At 42.5% G+C, this 24,076-nt stretch overlaps 1 long non-coding RNA gene across 2 annotated transcripts; it reads right to left on the bottom strand.

The window, feature by feature from the left end:
- Nucleotides 1-2,708: 2,708 nt before the first annotated feature.
- LOC120599278 (uncharacterized) lies at nt 2,709-8,078 on the bottom strand. 2 transcript variants are annotated; one of them, XR_005651845.1, is made up of 3 exons: nt 7,972-8,078; nt 3,681-3,857; nt 2,709-2,912 (listed from the first exon to the last, which is right to left on the bottom strand). It is a non-coding gene; the product is annotated as an uncharacterized LOC120599278 (long non-coding RNA). The 2 variants fall into 2 exon arrangements; XR_005651846.1 differs by lacking the exon at nt 7,972-8,078 and adding an exon at nt 7,400-7,472.
- Between the last annotated feature and the right edge of the window lie 15,998 nt (nt 8,079-24,076).

Here is a 24,076-nt window from a genome sequence, read left to right as displayed (position 1 = left end):
TCTGGAAGCCATGGTTTGTCTAGTTTCCGGTTATGATGTGAGAGTCCTAGGGATGGGTGGCGGCCGGAGTCATCCTCTTAGCCCAAGCAGAGCGGCTCTGATTTGATCTGTGTTATTAATTTTCCCGATTTAATTTTTATTTGGTCCGTTATACAATAAGCATCGGTTAAATAGTAACAGTCCCCTAATCCAGCCCTGCAGAGTTCAAACTTTTTAAGTTCTTTTAAGTCATATAATTCTTAATAATATGTTCATCTGATTATTGATCGATTTTTCAGTTCGAACTGTCATCTCCCGATTTCCACCCTCCTCCTATGAAAGATGGAGATGAAGCTGTCTTATGGTGCACCTCTCCCCTACACACTCCCACACCCACACCCACGTCAGAGCTGCCCCAGGATGCAGTGCTGCAGACGCTGGGGAAAGGGAGGCTTTCACACAGGAAGAGGCCCCAAACGTCAAGTGGCAGTAGGAGGCCGAGAATGATGAGGACTGATAGAGCCCACTGGATAGAGCAACCGGAAGTTGGTGAGGTCCGAGGGGAGAGCTGCTGTGGCGGGTGGATGGGAACCACAGATGTTGGACTCCAGAAAGGAAAGGAAGGAATAGGAGATGAGAAAGTAAAACACAGTGCTTTATAGACAGTGCTTTCTAGAAACTTGGCTCTGAAGATAGTCCAGGGGCCCTGTGGTTAAATTCAAAGGCCTGAAAACCGTGTAATACCATCATGCAGCTATATTGTTTTCTTCTCTTTCTGGAACAAAGATAAACAAAACAAATTATGACTGTTTACGATTCAAAGTCCCATCGAAATCTGTGTTTCTCTTTCACACAAAGACACAGTTAACATTTTTGGTACAAATTGAATATGGAATGTTTTCAAAACTTCCTAAGAAAAAGGCTTGTCCCAAAATTGTGCCAGTTACTGAACATAGAGGGGCCAGCCCTGATGAGGAAATGGAGCTGGGATTGGAAGGTGCTTGCTAATTATCTCTGCTCCCAGAACAGGCTAGAAAGAGATTCGGGAGATGCTCTCCGTTTGAAACAGGGCATTTGGTTGTGGACACGCTGTGTCAGCTCCCCCAAAACTTGGGGATCCAATTCTCCTTGGATATTTTTTTAAAGAACCCAGGAGACCGACACCAGTGTGGCAATAACCAGATCTGTGTGATACCGTTGTAGAAAGCAAGGGAACATAGAATATACCCATTGGACTGGTGTCCGGGTTTCTTGGTGTCTAGGCATTTCTGCCTCATTTCTTATTTTAACAGAACTAAAATTCAGGGTGAGCGTAGAGAAGGGAACTTAGGGGAACAGAGCAATTGAAAAGAGTAGGAGGGGAGAAGAAATCAGGGGGACTACTTTTAATGGAAAAGACCTGAGCTTGTTTAAATGCTGATGCAAAGCGTAGGATTGGGAGGGAAGAGGCTGACGCCAGTGAGAGAGGCTTACTGATTTGAGGTTACAGAACCAATGGGTTCTTCGCTCTGTTCAATAGGAAGAGAGGGAGTGTGCTCGGGGCAGCAGCAGGGAGATGGGGTGGGGGATTGAGAGAAACTTTGGAGAAGCTGATTAAAGAACTGACCCGGAAGAGAGAGAGCAGGGCGGTGGGCCTCAGCATCCACTCTCCCCTTCTTCCGTGGCGTGGCGGTATTTAGCAGTCACCCAAGGACCAGAAGCAAGGTTGGGGATTTGGGGTCTGCTGGTTTGCTTGTTTATTTTTCCCAGTCTGGCCACGTCTATCATGCGCCTCCTTTTTAAATCGGTGAGAAGCCCCCCAACACCCTGACAGAGACGATGGTGTCTGCAGCCTGAGCAGTGCACACAAAATACCAGGCTTTGCTCTCTGTAGCAAGGGCGACTTCTCCCAAGACTCCAGACCCACTAGCACAGAGGTTCCAGCACCCTCGATGGGCCCAGTCTGGGAGGTGCTGCCGTTGGCCTCAGGATCCTACTGGGGAGATGGTGGTCTCTGCACTACAGCGCGGCGTGAACCATGCCCTGCAGTGTCTGTGATACCATGCATACCGACCTTTCTTTGTATGACTGTTTTTTACAAAGCTTTTGTGAAACCTGATACACAAAAAGGCATAAGGAATAATCCCGCGAATGGACAGCCCACAGGACAGTGACGAAGTGAGGGGGCCTGGACCAGGACTGACCCCTCACAGCTACTCCTGGCCAACGTTTCACCACTATCCAGGTGAGGAGGGGTTACCATTTTATACCAGAGTAAAGTCTTTGCGGTACAGTGCATCGCTTTTAGAGGTGGTATAGTACATTCTAGCTGGTAAATTGCACTGAGTCCATCCTGTGGCGAGGGGTTAGTTTTTGCTAACAAGTCAGTGCTCAGAGAGGTGTACCCACAGGCTTCCGTTCGGATCAGGAACATAAAATGAAATCCCTGTTAGATTGTTGGGACGTCTTGGAGCACTTCCTAAGGGACAGATGAGTGAGAGGCTGTTGGTTGACATTTAACTATGGTTCCAAATTTATCGAACATCTCCTTGCAATAATGTCCAAGGCAGCCTGGAAGTAGACTGGACTTCGCGGCCGGAGGGGCTGCCTGTTTCCCAGGCTGTGCCGCTGGCACTCTCCTCCCACCCATGCTGGGCCTAGGCCACCTGCTCGTACTGTGGGCCAGCTGCCCACACTCCCTTAAAGGGTAGTTTTTTTGTTCAAAACTTCTCTCTCCATTTTTTGTTCTCGGTATGGATCACATGGTATATTAGTCTGCTGGAGCTGCCGTCAGAAATCCCGTAGATTGGATGCTTTGACAGAAATTCATTTCTCACAGTTCTGGAGGCTGGGAGGTCCATTATCAAGGTGCTGGCTAGGTAGGTTCCATTCTGAGGCCTCTTCTCCTGGCTTATAGATGGCCACCATCTCGCCGTGAGCTCACATGACCTCTTCTTTGTGTGCATAGGGGAGAGAAAGAAGGAGAGAACTCTGGTTTCGCTTTTTCTTCTTATACAGATACCAATTCTGTCAGACTAGGGCCCTACCTTTATGTCTTCATTTAACCTTAATGACCTCCTAAAGACCCTAGCTCCAAATATAGTCACATTGAGGGTTAGGGTTTCAACATATGAATTATAAGGTGATACAGTTCAATCCATAGCACATAGACAGCCCAACCAACTGCTCATAATCTGAACTGACTCCATAGAGTAGGAAGGGTAAACCTGTAAGTATTGCAAATGTTCTATATCTAGGTGGTAGTTACATAGGATGTGTGTGTTTGTTTATGTGTGTGTGTAAAAATTCATTCAGGCATACACTTAAGATTTACTTTACTATATGTACGTTATGCCTTAAACAATTAAAACACACACACACACACGAAAAGAGAATCCAATTAAATCTCTGAGGCCTTTGGGAATGAAGAAGATGTGGCCCATGGTGTCCTTAGGCTAATAGGTGACACCAAGGACCTAACCTGCAGGAAGGGCAGGAACCGAACTTTTTTTTGAACATTTTGGTTAGTCAGGCCAGTTTGGGCTATAAGAAACAGAAATTCGTTCACTGTCTTCCATGAATCCAGAAGCATCTGAAGAGCTAGGCTTCACAAGAGACAGAAAATTGGGGTGCTCTCTCATTTTTAGCGCTCTATCTATCTCTCTTTATGTCTCACATAATTTCTGCCTACGCATCTGCCCCAATCCCCTCTTTGGACTCACTTTCTCTCTTTTCTCCTCGTGATTCCAAAACAGCTGTCACAGCTGCATAGTCACTGTGAATCTCCATCCTCAGCTCCCAACATCAGTTCTTCCTTCCCTTTGTATCTCTGAGTTCCACCTCCTGAGCAGGCCATCTGATTAGGTTTCAGCACAGTCTCCAGACATAAAGTTTAATGGCTGCAAATATATGGAACCAGGAAGAAGAAGGTCATGTGCTACATACAGTTCAAGGCCATGTAAGGTCCAGATTCTGGGTCGGGATAACTTCTTTTCAAAATTGCTGTAGAGGGGCAGGCAGCAGTGATGAGTATCTCCGGAACAGGTGCCACTTGGGTAGCTGTTGGGATTTTAAGGATTTCTACATATTTTCCTGTAATATCTTTGGTTTTGGATTTAGAGTAATGCTGGTATCAAAAAATGAGTTGGGAAGTATTTTCTTCTCTTTAATTTTTCTGGAAGAGTTTGTGTAGCAGTGGCATTATTTTGTCTTTAAATGTTGAGTGGAATTCACCAGTAAAGCCACGTGGGCCTGGAGTTTTCTTTGTGAGAAGGCTTTTAGCAACCAATTTAATTTATTTAATAAATATAGGGCAATCCAAATTATCTATTTCTTCTTGAGCAAGCTTTGGTAGTTTGAGTCTCTCAAGGCATTTGTCAATTCATCTATGTTATTAAATTTATTTGCACAAAGATGTTCATAATATTCCCTTATTATCTTTTTAATTTCTTTGTAATCTATAGTGATGTCCCTTCTCTTATTCTTTTCTCTCTTTCTTTAATTTTTATTTTTCAACCAACGTTGACATTCAATATTATTTTATATTAGTTCGGGTGTACAGCATAGCGGTTAGACATTTATATAATTTACAAAGATCTCTCCGATTACTCTAGTATCCACCTGGCACTGTACATAGTTATCACAGTATCATCGACTACATTCCCTGTGCTGTACTTTACATCGCTGTGACTATTTTGTAACTAACAATTTATACTTCTTAATTCCTGCACCTTTTTCATCCAGCCCCGCAATGAGACCCCACCTCATTCTTGACCTTGGTAGTTTGCATTTTGGGTTTTTTTTTTTCAATTATTTTCCTAATCAATCTGACTATAGGTTTATCAATTTTATTGATTTTCTCAAAGAACCAGCTTTTGGTTTTATTGATTTTTCTCTCGTTCTCATTTTTCTTTCATCGATTTCATCTTTGACCTTATTTTTTTCATTTGCTTATTTTGGATTTAATTTGCTCATCTTTCTCTAGTTTCTTAAGGTATAAGCTGAGGTCATTGATGTGAGATCGTTCTTCTTTTCTAATATGAGCGTGTAATGCTATGGGAACTCAAGTCCGTGATGACATTCCTGACCAGTGGGTCAAATCTCATCTAGGCCAGTGTAATTGTCAACTCTGGCTATACATTAGAACTACCCACTAAGCTTCTAAAACTACCCAGACCTGGGCCCCACCCTAGGCCAACTGAATGAAAATCTCTGGGCATCATATTACTAGTTGTCAAAACTCACCAGGTATTCTAATGAGCAGCCGGAATTGTAAATCACCACCCTAGGCCAGTGCTTCTCAAACTGTCTATGATAAAGGCAGTTTTGTTTTTTGTTTCTGGTTTTATATTGCTGTTATCTTATTGCCTGATACTTTTGTAACATGCAATACAACTGAACCACGTGGCTTCCAATGGACTCTCTTATAAAAAGTGGTACTTCCCGTTGCCTCTTAAACCCAGGTGTTCTCATTATTCTTTAGCATTAGCAACAATGGAGGAAAGGAAGTTTGTGGAAAGATGGTTGGGCACATGGTTGTTTCAACAATGTAGTCATTATGTATCATTGTAGACCAATAACAAACTTGTAGACACTGGTCCATGACCATGCTAGTAGTAGTGCTGTCTAGACATTCTTGATTATATGTTTCAATAACTTCCTTTTATTGTTTGAACTCACGAATGAGAAAACTAAAACAATTTAGTAACAAGTTTGATGTTCTTTATGTGAGAGGAAACAATCCATGGACTGGGGGAGTGCAGTGCTTCACAAGCGGTGGAGCACACTTCCCCAGGGAATTGTGGCAAGAGCGAGTTTTATAGGGCAAAAGAAGCAGCAATGGAGAAATGGGGCATGGGTGGCTGGGGTTGCACATCTGACCTTACTCAGAAAGGTCAAGGAACAAGGAGATAAGTATAGAACCCAGAGTTGGCTTGGCGTTTGGGGATTGGCTGACTGGACATACGGCGTTTCTGGTCACACGGAGCATTTACAGGAAAACAAGTTTGGTTTGTTGACATGGACTTCTGGGCAGGAGCAGCTCCATCTTGGGCCTAGAAATTAATTTCAACTCTTCTGAGTTGGGTTTTCGGTTCTAGAGAACAATTCCACCTGAAGCATGCCATGGATGTATCCGACTACTCTGCGATCACCTGTTCACACTTCTCTCTCTCTCCCTCCCTCCCCCCTCCGCCCTACTCCCACCCCCAGCCCAATGAGCTGCAACCTGCAACCGTCACAGAGTATGTTTACGGTAGTGGTTCATTTGACAATGACAGTGTGATCACTGTGCACCCTCATTCTGGCTCCTTTTCCGGAGCAGCTTCCTTTCCTCCATTGTTGATAACGCTAAAGGGAAATGAGAACACCTGGGTTCAAGAGGCAATGGGAGTATTTTTTTTAAATAAAGGAAACCTCTAGAAGCCACAAGATCCTGAGGTAGCTTTTCATCTTTTGACCACAAGGTTCTCTTTCAACTTGCAGATGTGGATTTTAACATATTTGCATTTTTCTTTGTAATGCTCCAAATCATCCCATATTTGGCCAGAAGAGAGTCCCTTCAGGTCAGCTCCTGTATCCTTTAATTCTGACCCCATAGCCTCTGATGCCTTCGTCGCTCATCTATCCCAGCTCTGGATCGGCCGTTTCTCAAGAGCCTTGATTCCTTTTAGTGGAGAATGGTATTTAGAGACTAGGCAAGACATATGTACTGTTAAAACACAGCAATTACATGATTTTTCAAAAGATCTGTTTTTACCATATCTAGCATCCTTTTCATTAAGTCAGTTAATGACCTGAAACCACCAAGTCACTGGGGATTTGGGATCAGTTTATATTAGAGTAGACTTTCTCAACCTCAGCTCCTTAAAAATTTTGGGCTAGAAAATTCTTTGTTGTGGGGCCTGTCCTGAGCACGGTAGATGTTTAGCAGCATCCCTAGCCTCTGCACACCAGATGCCGGTAGCACCCCTCCAGCCATGGTAACCAAAAATGTCTCCAGACACAGCCAAATGTCCCTCGGGGTGGCAAAACCATCCCCCATTATGAACCACAGGGTGGCCTTCTGGGATTCTGTGGAAAACTTCTTGGAACAAACCAGAGAAAACCTGGCCCCTGATGCAACATCCACATCAGTCTCCTGCCTCTGTTTACTCATGTGTCTAACTGGGCTAATGGCTACAGGATAAAACACATCATGGGAGCAGTTTGACCTCCAAGGAGTCATTGACACGAAAGTGAGGAGCAGACACTACGTCATGGCAGCACCTCGCTGAAGCCGCATGTCGGATTTTGCTAACTGCTGAGACGGTGCAGCATCTGATTGAACTGACTCAAGTTTTGAAGATTGCTCAAACTCCGGTGTTCCCACCAGGCCGTTTTTTAATGTTAGCCTTGTTTAAGATTTTACTGTCACCAAGAGAAAGTCCCACTTAATTCATACCAGCTGCTGAGTGAGTCGTCATGAATCAATACAACGCCGTCCAGAAACCACCAATATGAATCATAAGGACAAACAGGACTTTTTCTCCCTGGAAAACAGTGACTAAAATAGTGTCTTACCCTTTTAGAAAAAAAATTTACAAGATTAAGACAAGGCTTAGGGCCCTGCTTGTGTAACCCATGTGTCAGTGGGCGTGAAATGATTAAAATATAGGTCCCCAGAGAGACAGTGTATGAGGCCTATCTCTGAGCCGGGCATATGCCAACTATGGGACAGAGACTTCTATACTGGGGACTCTTGGTAGGGGTGCGGCAACCCCGGGAAACTGCTATGCAATCCCGTTTCCATCTGAGCTGCCAAGGTGTCTGAGAGATGAGAGCTGGGACTCTGTGGTGGAGGAAGGGTCTCTAGGGAACTGTGGACAGTCTTCCAGGAAAGGGCAGATCTCTTCCCGATGGAGCGTTCCCGTCCTTCTCAGACTCAGTACTTTAGCTTTCTCCTTTCTTTTGTGAGGGACTCATATCCTTCCAGTGAATTTCGTCTGTAGTCAGGGTCAGTTTTTTGTCACTTACCACCACAGCACGAAGTCATTTCTGTAAAGGCACTGAGAGTTGCACCTCCCACATCTGTGTCTCATGGACTTGTGCAAGAGCTACAGCCGTGCTGGATGATATTTATGAGGTGCAAGTTAGAAGGTCTCTTCTTTGTAAAGGCAAAATGGGAACAAGTGGGCTGAGAGCTCCCTCCAGTTACTGCATTACCACTGATAAGGACACAGTGACTCATCGACGAGGGACACCAAAGGTGGACTAGTAGACCACCAAGACCTACAGCAACACAAGAAAGTGAGACTGTTAACAGACACCCTCGGTGCAACTCAGGTTTCAACAGTGCTCTGCTGAGGGGTCCCCGTAAAGGCCCCTCCCCCTGGGTGGCCTCTAGGGACCTGTCCTGCCTCCACCTCTGGACCTCTCCATTCTCTGATATGTTTGTCTGGCAACCCTACTATGGGTCACCTAGCTCCCCCACTCCTTAAATGACGATCTCAATTCTTCATTCTTTCGACTCTCCATGACCCTGCCATCTCCCTCACTCTGGGCAGGAGATGCATATCTTATTCCACAGAAAAGTTTCGACAGTCATATGGGGACTCCTTCTACTTCCCAACACATAACCTACGCCTCCTCCGCTCTGTGCTGCCCTGTCATGCATTGTAGGCTAGTTAGCATCCCTAGGCTCTGCCCACTGGATGACCCCCACTAGGAGCACCCCCGTCAAGACAATTAGAACTGTCTCCAGACATTGCCAGGTAAGAACCATTGACCTAGACCAACCACTGGCCACTCTCGCATTTGTGACTCATGTCCGATTCACAGGAAGTACACACATCTGACCAGCCTTCACCTACCTCTCCACTGGAGCCCTTCATAAAAGCCCAGCAACTGATGTGCAGCCACAGCCACAGCCACAGCCTCCCCTGCAGATTTGTAGGTGTAAGCGACACCCCTGTGTCTCCCTGGGTCCAGGGACCACCCTTCAGATTCTCCAGGTGGCCCCTCTCCAGTGATTTTGGGAAAAGTAGGAAGCACGCCTCCCCTCCCCATGGGCTCCACAGTGTAAACCTCTCCTACAGACTCTACCTTGTAATCTCTGGCTCCTCCCTCAACCTGTCCAACGTCTTTATTCTCTGGAGGGGGTGGTCAATACAATGACTCAGAACTAGTTCTTGGACACCTTCCTTCCTGGTCCTGCTTAGGTGGTCTGGCATCCGACACTGGAATGGGGGAGTGGCTCCCCGTCTTGTGAGGGGGGCGCCGCAGCCAACCTTGAGGCAGAAAGAGCTCATATCAACATCCGAGTGCCCATTAGAGGAGCCTTCACTCCTCTCAGGATTCCTTCTCGCTCCTACTTATTCAACCTCTCCTAACTTAAACCCTCCCTCTGGCACATAAGCATGTTTAAATGCACACACACACACACAGCTTTGACCCTAAAGCTTCTTACAGCTACCACCCTAATTCTCTCCTCCCCTTCAAAACCAAACTTCTGAAAAGCAGTCTACATCCACTGTCTCCCTTTCCTCACCTACCACTCATTTCAGTCTGCTTTCCACCCTCAGAAACAGCTCTAAGACGGACAGGGATTTCTGTAGAGCTGAGCTGAGGCCAGAGAGTAGGACACAAGCCACAGGAGCAGCAGCAGGGGACAGTGACAGTTGGCATTACCCACGGTTAGGTAACACCAACACATACCTGCCTTCGTTCTCCATTCATTCATACACTTATTTAATCTTTACTGAGCACCACTTGGGCCAGGCACTGAGGTCAACACTTGGTATATACCTTATGAATGATACAGACATGGTCTCCACCCTCATGGAGCTAACCATCTACTTGGAGAGGTGGGTATTAGTCAAAGAGTCGTGAAAATACAGAACGTCAACTGAGATGTTTCATAGAGGAAAAGTAGAGAGTGTATAATGAGACCTGACCTCATTGGAAGGTCAGAAAAGAGATTTTTAGGCTGAGATCTGACTGATGAGTAGCTAGGCCAGGAGGAATGGGCAGGAAGAAGGTGAAAAGAGGTGGGGGAGAGGAGTTAAGGGCAATCTCCTCACCTTCCCCCAGCCCAGGGGCTCCACAAAGTGGCAGGGACCAGCAGAGGGCAGGTGGGAAGGGGTGAGATGCACTGGAGAGAAATTAGATTTTTTTTTTCTCTGCCTCACAGTCTTTGTGCCCTGCCTTGTTCGTGCCTCACTGAAGGATTTTAGCACCCTTGGTTCCTTGTATGTGGTTAACCTTGGTTCACCCCTTTCTCTCCCCTCTTCTCCCGGGGCTGTGTGCTTCATGACCTAGCTCTCACATGTCCCTTCTCTAACCTGAGTAACTCCACAGAGTTCTACCTAGGCCTTATTCTCCTCCGTACTCTTTTTTTCTTGACGTTGTCTCCAGTCCCTTCTAACAGATCTCCAGTCCCAGAGCTCTCTCCTGACATACAGATTTATAGCTCTATTTGCCCAATGACCATCTCCACCGGATATCCTGTCAGAATCTAACACAGTGGACCACGGTTAGAAAATGTCTCACTTTTGTTGAAAAAAAAGAATGTATAAAATTATATAAAGTTTTTATGTGATTTTTCTCCCAACCTTGCTTAAAAAGGGATGGACTAAAACAAAGAATCTTGAACAGAGCATAAACATTCATTCAACCTGGACTTACAGAAACTTAGTACAAATGGGTCAGTGGTGAATAGCCTCCCTTTATGCTGATGAGGAAACTGAAATTTAACAAAGAGCTTTGATTAGCCGATTAATGAAGTTGGATAAAGCTCCCAGTGAAGCTAAATTTAATGCCCTGGTTTATATCCCAGACTACAGGCTTCCTCTTTTATGATTTCTTCCAACTCAATGTAGTTGGACTGTTCAGGCTGGATGATTAGTATATGAGGGGATTATTACACTATTCTTCTGTGTATGTTTTAAATCTTTTATAATAAAACTCTAAAAAGGAAGTAACATCTCTCATTTTTTTGAAAAAGTCTGTCTAAACTGGTTGATTAGTACTTATCTGCAATGTAATCCTTAATCTGGTTCGAGAGAATTGCCTGGACTCATGAATGTGATTTTTGCAGGAAATCATGTGACATGAAACATATAACTATGCTCTGAAATTGCAAATGACATCATCAATGAGTTATTTTTCTTTGTGGTCCTTTTCTTTGTTCTTCTAACCATATGTGTATATAAATGTGTGTGTGTGCTTGCGCACTCTGAGAATTTCTGAGCAGGGAGGAAGTGGTTCAATCTGCTTGTCTCTGAGCAGCTGTTGGCTTTTAGAATAAAGAAGTGACTCTGCCTAGTTTCTGATTCAGATGCAATATGAGACTTTCATCCACCTCGTCTAAATTTAAATGCCTGCCTTCTCCTGTGAAACTTAATCCTCTTCCCCCATAACATTGTAGAAAAAAAAAACTTGGCTTCCCAAGTGTTTAGATTAGAGCTGCAAGAGGAATTTTAAGTGTTGAGTACAAGAAACATCAAGGAAAGATGGCAAACTGGCATGGAACCCTGAAGCAGCTCAGAAAATTCCATATGACAAAGACACCGTGTGGCATGTGTGGGCATCTGGCTGAGAAAGGCAGTGCACTGGAACCTAAGCGGTGGCGGGCATCACTGTCGTGTACCTAAGGACTCAGCCCTCCTATTACTTCAACCAGAGCTTTTATTCCTCCTCACACTTCTCCCACTCCTATCTTCATTTCAGCAGAAAAAGATAATTTCTCTTGACCAATATTTGAAGTATTCAGTATTATCAGTGTGCATATTCACTCACTTTAAAATTTTTTGATATGGTTTTTTCTTTTTTGATATTTTGATATAATTTCAAACATATAGAAAACCTGTAAGAACAGGATAAGGATCCTCCATGTATCCTTTACCCTGGCCCTACCTTTATTTTCTCTCTCTCTTTTTTTTTTTCTCGTTAAGTCTTGCCAGAGTTTATCAATTGTATTATTTTTTTCAAAGAACCACAATGGTTTTCTCTATTTTTATATTATTACATGGTTTTTTATTTCACTCATTTCTCCTCATTTTTATTTTTTTTCTTTCTGTTACTTTGGGCTAAATTTGTTCTTTTTCTAGCTACTTAAGGTGGAAAGTTAGATCATTGATTCAAAACTTCTGTAATGTAAACATTTAAAGCTGCATATTTCCTCTCTAAACATAGCTTTACCTGCATCCCACATATTTTGATATGTTGTGTTATCATTATCTTTCAGTTCAAGATACTTAAATTTTTTCCTTGTGATTTCTTCTTTGACTTGAATTAATTAGTAGTGTATTGTTTGATTTCCAAACATTTGGGTCGTTTCTAGCTTGCTTTTTGTTATTGTTTCCAACATAATTCCATTGTTATCTGAGAACATACTCTGCAAGATATCAATCCTTTAGTATTTATTGATTTACTTTATGGATTTACTTTATGGTCCAGCATATGGTCTATCTTGGGGAATGTTCCATGTGTCCTTGAAAAAAAAGTACATTCCGTAGATGTTGGGCATCGTGTTCTAGACACAGACACAGAGAGAAGATGGTGTGTTCACATGATGTCGGCCATGCCTCAACCTCAGCCTCATGCAGTAGGGAGTTCTGAGGGGTAAGTTACACCTAGGAGTTTGTCCCTCCACAAACAAAAGAGTTTTGTTTTGTTTTGTTTTTTACTCCTGCACCAGTCAGTAGCCACTCACACAGAGAGGCACATACATCCCCAGGCAATTCGCTTCCTTTATGCACTGGTGTGCAAAGCCACCCTAGTAGCTCAAGGGTGATTTTCCTAACAAAGTCACAGGTGAAAGCAATTGAAAATAAAGGGCACAGAAGCTAGAGGGTAACAGAACTGAAATGGCGAAAAAGATTGTGATATAGTGATTTATAATAAGAGATATTATTTGGTCTTTGTCCCTGTTCCTGGCACAGAGCTCCTAAAATCCTTGGAATTTCCTAAGTGATGAGAGTGATAAAGGTGTCTTTTAAGCTTATGTTAATGTGGTAACTTGGGAAGCCCCTAAGTCACCAAAGGATGGGCTGGTTGCCAGAAGAACCAACCTTGTGATTAGAGGTTTAGAACTTTGAGTCCCACCCTCCCACCTCCAGGGAGGAGAGGGGGCTGGAGATTGAGCTCAATCACCAATGTCCAATGAGTTAATCAATGGTGCCTACATAATGAGGCCTCCATAAAAAAAAAAAAAAAAAAAAAAAACAAACCCAAAAGGATGGGGTTCAGAGACCTTCCTCTGGGTTGAACACCTGGAGATGTGGGGAGAGTGGCAAAGAAGCTCCACACCCCATACGTTGCCCTATGCATCTCTTCCATCTGGCTCTTCTTGAGTTATATCCTTTAATAATAAACCGCTAATCTAGTAAGGAAAATATTTCTCTGAGAGAGCCACTCGAGCAAATTAGTCGAACCCAAGCAAGGGGTCATGGAAAAACTCTGGTCTATAGCCAATAGGTCAGGTGACAACCTGGACTTATGATAGGCGTATGAAGGTAGGAAGGCAGTCTTATAGGACTGAGCCCTTAACATATGGGATCTGATGCTATCTCCAGGTCGATATCATCAGAATTGAGTTGAATTGTAGGACATCCGGCTGGTGTGGGAGAATTGCTTGGTGTAAGGGGAAAGAAAACCATGTTGGAATTGGAATCAGAGTTGGAGGGACCCAAGGGGATATAGGTGAAGCACCAAGAGTATTTGCTATGGTAGGATACTTAAGAATGGAAGGCCTTGACATACTTTTTTTTATAAAAAAAAACAAAACGCTTTGCATTACCATAGTAAAATGTAACTTAATATATGATTTATTTTAAGTGGGTTCCCTGGGAGTGTAGTGGGAAGTTCCATAGTCCAACCCATTAATATTTCAAGGTAATAAAGTCTTATCTCTTCGAAAGCTATGCATCTTATACTTGCAAGAACTAAGAGTAAGATCTAGATTGTTTGACTTAGGTTTCTGCACCTGTTGTGGCCAATTTTGTTTTCAAAATCCTATTTTGTCATTTTTATCCCCCTGGCTGAATCTACCATGAAAGTAAGTAGTGAAATTCTTGCTGTTTCTGAGAGGCTTCACTGACTTCCTTTCTAATTAGACTTATAAAGTGTGTCCCGTTTTATTAAAGGACAGGTATTTCACATCTGAGTGTGAAACCTTTTCATAGCTCTTCAATGACAGCAGTATATTATATCTTGCATATGGCAATATGTAGTCTATGTATTCTGTGAACATACATTTCTATTTATGTGATCTGTATTTCTTCTTCTGAATGCAAGTCAACAGAATAACCCTGTTGTAGATTGGGCCCTTCCACTACATGCTTTGTGGATGAAAAAGGGGCCACATACTAAACCTGACAAGCTCAGGGGAGGCTCTCAACCCAGAGACTCAAGTAACCACACAGGGTTACTAAATTCCTAACAAAAGCAGATCATGGTAGGTAGTCACGTCCTAGGCCTGTAGCTTCTTTGACAAAGGTCAGTCTTGAACTTTGAAACTGTCTGTCATCTTTGTGCATCTAAGATAACATACTGTGAAATGTCAGAGTGATCTTTCTTGCCAGACCCCTTGGAGACACAACTGCCAGCACCAGAGCATGAGGCCACATTGACTGTATCGTTACCTTGTTGCCCACATAACATCTCTACGGTGCTGTAATGTTAACTATCCTGTACCCACCAATGTAAAAGAAGCAGGTCTGTTTTACCTTTTGTCAATCTCAGAGATTTCCCCGCTTTGCTTTCTCCTGCCTCCCTAACCTACCACCAGTGAATTTCATGTAACCCTCCTAACATCTCCTCCTCTGATTCCAATATATAAAATAAGTTTTGAAACTGCCATTCTCCGGAGCATTTTCTCAATCCATTTCGATTTTGCTTCCTGGTAATTGTCATTAGTGTGGGTCAAATAAGCTCTCATAAGACTTTTTCTTAGGCTGGATGCTCTTTCCTTGATAGCTTAAAAACAGGTAGGTGTGACAGTACTATCCATGATCCACAGTGGAACATGCTGGAACACAACAACAATTTTTATTAGACTTTCTCTGTCATGCCCCCTTTATTCACGTGAGACATTCCATGGATCATGTGAGTGAAGTGAAGGTGAAGATTCTTGGGCGCCATCAAGTGGCCATCTAGGGAATACCTAAGGTGAGCTGGGTGAAGACCATCGGTCTACAGATTTCTCCTGAATTTGGGGCCTGGTTTGGGAGCAGAGAACATCCAAGAAAGTTGTCAGAGGAACCTAGCTGGAAAATAAAGCACGGCCTGAGAAGAGAGAAAATGGTTGCAGTAGCCAAAGCATTTTCTGCTTGAGTATCTCGTAAGGCTTCTTTAGAAGGTAGTTGTAAAGCATGAAAAGTCATTAATCTAAAGACATTTAGAGATTTGTTTCTCTTCATTGTTTTCTCAGTTGGCCATAAATATGAAGAACTCAAAGATCAGCTGGAATCAATGAAAATATTGGCAGATTTATTGCAAAGGTATATGTTTTGATGAAAGCAGTTATTTCATCAACTGTGCAGATGTGATACATCAAAGGGGAACATCACCCTACCTCATGCTCTGAAACCAATGAACAGATCCGTCTCTGTAAAAGATGACAGATATCTTTGAGGCCAATATAGGTTCAGTCATGTGGACAGTAACTGCATCAATTGCAAACACAATGCATTAGTCAGGGTTCCTGACAGAAAAGAGGTGGCACACTCCAAAGGGGACATTTAAGAGAGTCTAATGAAGGGATTATTTACAAAAGCAGGGTTTAGGGAACCAACAAGGGATGGAATTAATGACAGAGGGAAGTGAAACGGCCCCCTCCCCCTCCCCCAACCCCGCCATTCCCATTTAGAGAGCAGCCAAGACAAAATTAGAAGTCTCCAACAAGATAGATGTCCTAGCCACAGAACACAGGCTGGAGGCACATCTGGTGCTACCAATTGCACGCAGAATTATAATAGTCAATAGGGAATTGTCTCCATTAGCCTTTGTACAAACAAAGGTAATTTTTTTTTTTAATAGGGGAAAAGAAGGAAGTACTAGAATCATGGATACCTAATGCTGGGGCTCACAGGACTTAAGGGAAGAAAAAGCCTTTTTAGATTTAAGTAATACCTAAGTAATTTAATGTTGTTAGCTTAATGTGTTAGATGCAAAAGAGGTTTTATATTTGAAGTTTAGATTTGAAGTTTATATTTATGATTTAATATTTACTGTCAGCAAAAAACAGACATGCCCAAGAGTGTATGCATTTGTGAAACTGGTGAGCACAGGTCCCTTGAGGATGGCTACTTCTCTAACAGAAAATGAGTGTCTCTTTTTTACTGATTTGTCATGTGCAAGTAATGGGCTTGGGGACAGGCATAACTAGTTTATTTTAGAGGCTTTTTGGCCCTTGAGGGCACAAGAAGAAAAGGAAATTAAGAAATCTTACTTGAGGCCTTTAGTGAGGGGGAGGCCAACAGAAGGCTAACATATTGGATCAGAACAGTTTCCAGGAAATGTTATGCTTTTAAAATTGTTTTTAAGAATTAGTACAGGAGTTCCAGGCTGAAATTACAGATTAAACATGCATATCTAGATTCATTCCCTCTAAAATCCCTACTAAAACCATAGTAAAGTTATATTTTTTTTAAACCATAGTAAGTCTACAAGGATGAGGAGGACAGAGAAAACAACAGTAACAAAATTCTGGAATTTTAGACAGAAGAAGAGAAATAGTGACTTTCCTAGTAGACTCAAGAAGGGACAATTCCTGTGATAGTAGTGGGCAAAAGTGAAAACCAAGCCAGTTTATACCACAGAATCCTAATAAAGCAAAGCCTTTTTAGACCCTCCAGGTACCTCTGGAATTGCGAGTGAAGGAAGGTCTAAAATACCGAAGATTGGATAAAATCAATTTGCGAGCAATAGATCCCTAGATCCCATTACCCACTGCATACCTTCAGACTTGGTTTCCCATTAGTGCGTTCATTGTGACAATATTTCAGTTCTTTGAGCATACTTTCTTATAGATTTTTGACCATATTTATAATAATTTCCTTAATTATCGGCACCATTTTTAGGCCAGTTTCTATTGACTCTTTGTTGTTTTTACTATGGGTCACATTTTCCTGTTTTCTTGCATGCGTAGGAATTGTAGATTGTTTAATACTGTGGATGATACATTGTAGAGGCTCTAGATTCTGTTATCTGCTTGACCTCTAGTATCTGTTTTACACTCAACTATGTAGCAGCCTCTCTCTGGGAAGCCTCAGGTAGTCTTTCCCTACACATGTGCATCCCAGCCCTGACCTGTAGATTGCACCTGAACCCTGATCTCTGCCTCTTCAACAAAGTAGGGCATCCTTACTCTGCTAGGACTCCAGCTTGCTGTGCTGCGGTTGGAAAACTGTTCCCCAGCAGAGGGCCAAAGCGATCTGGGGACACATCTCATGAGTTCCCCTTCTCCCAAGGATCACTGTCAAGCCTTGCCTATTGTCCAGTGCCTAAGAATGGTCGCTCATATCCTTTGTCCAGTTTTATGGTGGTTTGTGGTAGGAAGGCTAATATGATATACCAGGGATTACATCATAGCAGGAACCTTTACCTGATACATTTTTATTTCCTTCTGGTGTCCACCCTACTCTCCTCTTCATCTATTTAAGCCATTTCTGTTTTTTGGCTCAGATAAGAGATGAAGAGTAATGAAAGCAGAAAACAAGAGTCCGAAAACCAAAGCTTATTAAGAAGGTAGAGTTCTCTAAGGAGACCAGATAAAAGCCCCGTAAGCAAGAAGAAAAAGAAATGAGGAATGGATTTGTGAGAGCAGTGATGAGGTAGGTTCAAGAAAGAGAGGCTTGGGGCCCTGCTTCCTAGGCAGCATCCCCGGGAACATGACAGCAGAGATGGCTCTACTGTCCAGGGTGTCTAGGCAAGCAGTGGCACAGGCAGCCTCTCCAGGTTTCCATGCCCTTATTTGGCACTGAAGTAGCAGAAAGACCCCAAAGGCCCCCAAACTGGGAACAGAAATTGAGGAGAGAGTTCACTGAGGAAGGCATATGCACAGAAACAAGATACTTCTTTGTGACTGATGAGCAAGATGATAAGGACCAACCACCCTCCAACCCACACTTTGGCACAAGGTAAGCCCCTAGAACTTAGACACCATCCAGCAGAAAGGAAAGAAAATCCCCAATTCCTGAGATGAATTTGCTGTCACTCTAGCAGATTAGGAGCTCAAAACATAAATTATTATATAAAAATAAAGAAAATACTATTTATTGCACAGGCGAGTTGGTAAACCGACATTCATTTTATAATAGCAAAGGCCACCATTTATAAGGACTGTATGGAGAGCTTTATTCCATTGTCTCATGTAAGCTCATCTCATTTAATGGGAGTCCATTAACTCATACTCCCTTTGATGAGTCTTCTGACACAGCAGATGTACCTGCCGGAGGAAAAATTAATAATAAAAATGTACATTTACTCTGTGCCAGGCATTATGCTAACGGCCTTATGTCACATAATCCTCATGCTAAATTTATGAAACATGTACTACCACCATGTACATTTTACAAATGTGGAAACTGAAATTCAGAGTTGTAAAATGAGGGTGGTTTTTATATGCAAACCTGCTAGAAGCTTTACTTTGTTACTTGCAATCTGTGAGGAGAAAACTAGATTAAGGCGTCTAGTGGAAGCATACACAATGTGATTTACAAAGTGAGTTTATTTACAGTTTAAATACAAAAATTCCCTTTTATTTTTTAAAACAAACATTCTAAGATTAAATGAATCTTCTTGGCTAAATATTGTATTCTAGGAAGACGTTAAACAAGAACTTTTTAGTTAACATTGTTCTTTCTATTCTTTTATCTTTCTGTACTTTAGTTTGGATATTTTCTATTGTCCTATCTTCAAGTTCACTAATCTCTTGCCTCTGTTGTATCCTGTTTGTTGTTCAGCCCATCTGAATTCTTTATTCCAAATACTATATCACTCAATTCCAGAATGTTCATTGGTTTTTATATATTCCAATTCTCTGTTGAAGTTTCCTACCTTGTCACCATTTTGTACATTGTTCCCACTATTCTCTTTAACATATTTAAATAGTTGAAGTCCTTGACATCCTGATCAGGTGTGGGTCTGCTTCTGGTATTGTTTTTTTCTCTAAGCAGGCACATTGCCCTACTGTATTAGTTTCCTCTTGCTACTATAATAAATTACTACAGATTTAGTGGTCTAAGACAATACTGATTAATTATGGTTCCGGAGATCAGAAGTCCAAAATCAGTGGACTAGAGCCAAGGTATTCGCGGAGCTGGTTCCTTCTGGAGGCCGTAGGGGAGAATCCGTTTCCTCCTCTTTTTCAGCTTCTAGAGGTGCCTGTATTCCTGGATTCTGGTCCCTTCCTCGAATAACTCTAACCTCTCACATTGCCTGCTACTGACTCTGACCCTACTGCCTCCCTCTCATAAGGACCCTTGTGATTATACTGGACCCACCTGCATAAGCCAGGATACTCTCTCCATCTCAAAATCCTTAGTCACATCTGCAAAGTCCCTACATTCACAGGTTCCAGGAATAGGACAGAGACCTCTCTGGGAGGCCACTATTCAGTCTACTACACTTGCTTTTTCTATGACTTATATATTTTTTTGTATTATTATACCAAATATTGTGCATAAAAGAATAAGTTAAACATATTTTCCCTGCAGGGTTTACCTATCCTCTGTTAGACAATGTAGCTTAAAGGGATGATGCCTAAATCCAATCAGGAATTGAGCTGATTTGTGGTGAGTTGCAGCTTAAGTTAGACTCAGTCCACTTCTGTTTTGAATTATCTTGAGAGTGAGACCTGTCTTGCGTTTGTTGCAGGACCTTCCCTCCAGTGAGACACCATCTTCCAAACACCAAGAGACTGCTGATCTCACTCAGCCTTCCCAGCCCAGGCCCTAGCCAGGCTCTCCCTTACCCACCTCTCCTCTCCCCCAGTCTACCCCAGCACTCAGCAAATATCCTATGGGGAAAAAAAGAGCCTCATATCTAGATTTTAGTCTGTAACGATACTCTGAGTGTCCTCAACAGTTCGGTGGTAAACCAAGCCCAATCTTTAGCCTATGCCTAGACTTCACAAATGACCCAGGGAGAAAAACTGACCAACAATCTCAGCTCACCTAGAATGTATCTGATAGAATAGGATTTGTTTATCCTAAGGCTTATAAAATCCATTGTAACCTCTAGTTTTTAGCATTTTTAAAATTCTATCATACCATGAATAGGTAACATTTTCAAATGTGCAAATGTCAAAATATATACACAGGGAAGTCTTTCTATGACTCTTTCTCCATCTACCCAGTTCCCACTCCCCAACACCTATCCATGGTTATTAGTTTCTTATCAGAAAAATGTAAATGCATATATACAAATACAAGCAGATACATATAAACATTGTTTTCTACAAACAGTAGAAACAGTAGTATATGATGTCTACTATTTTGTACCTTGCATTTTTTTTTTTTTAAAGTATGAAAGAGGCTTTATCAGCTCCTGTAACTGAAAACTCCATGGCATGGCTGACAACACCACAGGATCTTGGGCATCAGACAATCATATCAGAGCCATTTCTTTCCCTCTCTTGCCTGCACTTTCCTCGTTGGTGGCTTTATTCTCAGGTTAGTTCCCAGCCCCCTTCTGTGAGGCGCTCCCCTCCCAGTCCCAGCTCCAGGATGATATCCTAATAGTTTGGCAATCCCACGGGAAAGGACATGCCTCCCATGTTCCCAGTAAATTGTAGCAAAAGTCTTGGGGAGAGCTCTCATTAGACAAGCTGGAGTCACAGGCCCATCCCTGAACCAATCACCGAGGCCAAGCTTGGGAAGACATGTTGATTGGCCAGGCCTAAGTCACATGACTACCTCGGAAGCCCTAGACAAGAGCAGTCTCATATAGACCGAGAGTTGGGAAGGGGTGCTCTCTGAAGGGTTAGCAAGGTGCCGTGAGCGGAAGATCCTCTACAGGTGAAAACAGATGTCTAGTGCAAAAGGTGCTATTTTGTTGTCTTTTTTTTGGCTCTTTCATGCCTGGAAGCTGCATGTGTGGTTGAGGCCACCTAGGGCCTGCTAGCGTTGGCTGTTTGCAAAATACCCCAGGGTGGAGAGGGGCTGCTCTAACAGTGTTTTCTTTGGTTCTGTATTTGTCTATTTGGCCTCTATTAACTACAGGGCAAATTAATAACCAAAGTTGTCTACTCGATCCTGTGATACTGCTTTTGCAAACTTGGACAGTCATATTACAAACCCTCCAACAAATCCCAGGTTCATAACCACAGCCACCTCCTTTATGTAACCCCACACAACACACCAAGATTTCCCCTGCCCTAAATCAACCCAGGGCCAGGTAACAAACATCTAGGGACAGGGCCTATGCCCCAAGTCTTGCTAGAATTATTCAGACTAGGAGTTTATCAGGTAAACACTGAAAAGAAAAAAATAAAAAAAGATTAGGGACAGACAAAAGACATTTAAAACAGGGGAAAAACTTTACCCACCTGGCGATACACCAGCTTGGTTGTTCTAAAAGATTTTAATAGGGGAAAAGGGGTGGGGGGCAGGGAAAAGGGGACAGATTAGGCTGAGGACAGGGAGAGGCTGCTAACAAGAAGCACAGGGCCTTTTCTCATCTCTTTCCTCTTATCAGCCAGAGACAGAAAGTAGAAACCACAGCTTCATGTGGCTAAAAGCCTAAAACAGGAGACAGGTAGGCAGGGAAAAAAAGAAAACAATAAAACCCTAATACAAAGGTAAAAAATAAAAGGTAATTAAATAAATTATGTGTGTATTTTTTAACATAAAATATGACCCTTAATTTGACCCAATTGGAAATTCAAAATTTATATACAAAAATTTATATACTAAAAGTTTATATAACAAAAAGATAAAAGGGTGCTCATTAGCTTTTGTGTGTCTACAACTTAGGTTCTGAATTAACTCCAGCATTTGCTAAAGTGCACCAGTTGACAAAACTTTATTGATTTAATCAGTACTGGGGCTCAAATTATATTTATATCTGGGGGTCCCACTAAATGTAAACATTGTGCCTCTATAATCTTAGTTAAGTAACTAATATAAAATAGAGGGAAAAAACAGGAATGCCTCATATTATAGCCTTGTCTAAATTTCCCATAGTTATAATACCCATAGCTCTAAAAATATCCCCTATTGGGCATACAAACTCTAACATAATGAAAAAAAAATTAAAATCTTTGGCACTTACAAATGGGCTTGATACAAGGGGACCCCAATGACCCCTCTCCTTAGTTAAAATAGTTAATGAAGGCCCAATGTAAGTTAAAATAGGGCCTTCAAGGATCAAAACTTATTATATAACACCTAATTAATAAAGGGGTGATAAGCCCCACTGCTTCTCCACCTGACAGCCCACTTTTGCCTGTTTTTAAACTTGGAAAAAAACTTAGGGTGTTGTATTTGTTAGCCTAGGTTATCATAACAAAATACCACAGATTGGGTGTGACTTAAACAACAGACATTTTTTTTTTTTTCACAGTTGTGGAGCCTGGAAAGTCCAAGATCCAGGTGCTGGCCGATTCAGTTTCTGGTCAGGCCTCTCTTCCTGGACTGTGGACAGCAGCCTTCTGAACGCTAAGTCCTCACATGGCCTTCCCTCAAAATGCCACAAGTCCTATAGAATTAGGGCCCACCCTTATAAACTCATGTAACCTTAGTTACCTGCATAAAGGTCCTACCTCTAAAAACAGTCACATTGGGTGTTGGTACTTCAACATATAAATTCTGGGAGGATGCAAACATTCAGTCCATAACAAGAGCCCCATGGTGGATAATGTTACTGTAACATTAATGCTCTAGTCCCACCCAATGGGGCCCTATACCCAATAATCAATAGCATTAAAATTACTGACTCTATCTGAGCAACAACCAGTAAATATTTTGCTCTGATAAGTTTGGCTAATATGTTCTATGGAGTGCCTATCTCAACAACTTTTCAGCTGCAATTTGCCTTCACCTCTCAAGGGACACAAGATCACTTTTCCAAGCATGGGGTACCTCAATAGCTTTGCCATCACGTAACAATTTTTGTAGATGAGAGCTTCACTGCATCCAACTTTCTCCAGGAACATAGGTATGACATCATATTGATGACATCCTCCTCCAAAGGAGACTCACTTAACACTCATTATGGACATTAAACATCTTTTAGTTGTTTTGGGTCTGGTGGCAACATAATCTTCCCTGACATCTCTTACCCATCTCTCAGGTGTGAGGACACCTTTTGACAGCCTTACTTAACCCTGCAGATCTGCCTATGTGTCTCTCCTGAGTGCACCCATAACATGTCCGCTTTCTTGTGTCTTACGTTTGTCATTATCAGTGTACAGGTGTCAGCCTCCTTCACAGATGTTTAACACTGAGTTCCAGGAGGAAGTTCTCCAGGGCCTAGTACAATGCCTGGTACTAGAGGTGGGCACAAAGTTGAAGGATAGTGAAGAAAAAAAAAGAATTTAGGCAGTGCGTGGAGCAGGCAATTTCAGCTGTCACCCCTCATTTGGTTGTGACACGGATCCTACTTAATGTTGAGTTAGCGGCTTTAGTCTTTTGGTAAATTATTCATAACTCGTACTTTGTCTCTACCCTGCTTCCTATTTGACCATTTTGCCATTAAAAATCTGCTTAAATTACTGATTTTTTTTTTTTACAGAGTAATTTAACAATGAATTTTTTGTAACATTTAAAAATTGGCAGACTTCACACATAAAAAAGGACAGCTTTTCAGCTTTTCTTAAAAGGGAAATGAAGGGAGGAATGAAAGGAGAAAAAAGAAAAAAGTAAGATCTGGCATCACAGGGCCACATTCTTGCGTGGCCACAATCGGCTGGAACCGCAGCCTGGCTTCTCACTCAGGTATTGCACGTGTCCCTGAAGGGATCTGAGTTTGCGACCCCTTCCCCAGTCAGTGACCACTTACAGTTGTTCGCGTGCAGGACTGCGGGTGGGGCAGAGGCCGGCGTTACAAAAGGGGTGGAGAGCAAAGATCGCCGAAGCCCCGCAGACAGAAGGTCAGAGCCTAAGAGCCGCGGGCGCAGAGCCCTGCAAGTCTCAGG

This window comes from Pteropus medius, unplaced genomic scaffold, assembly GCF_902729225.1.
Source record: "Pteropus medius unplaced genomic scaffold, Ma_sr-lr_union100, whole genome shotgun sequence".
Lineage (NCBI taxonomy): Eukaryota > Metazoa > Chordata > Mammalia > Chiroptera > Pteropodidae > Pteropus > Pteropus medius.
This window is presented reverse-complemented; position numbering and strand designations above follow the sequence as displayed.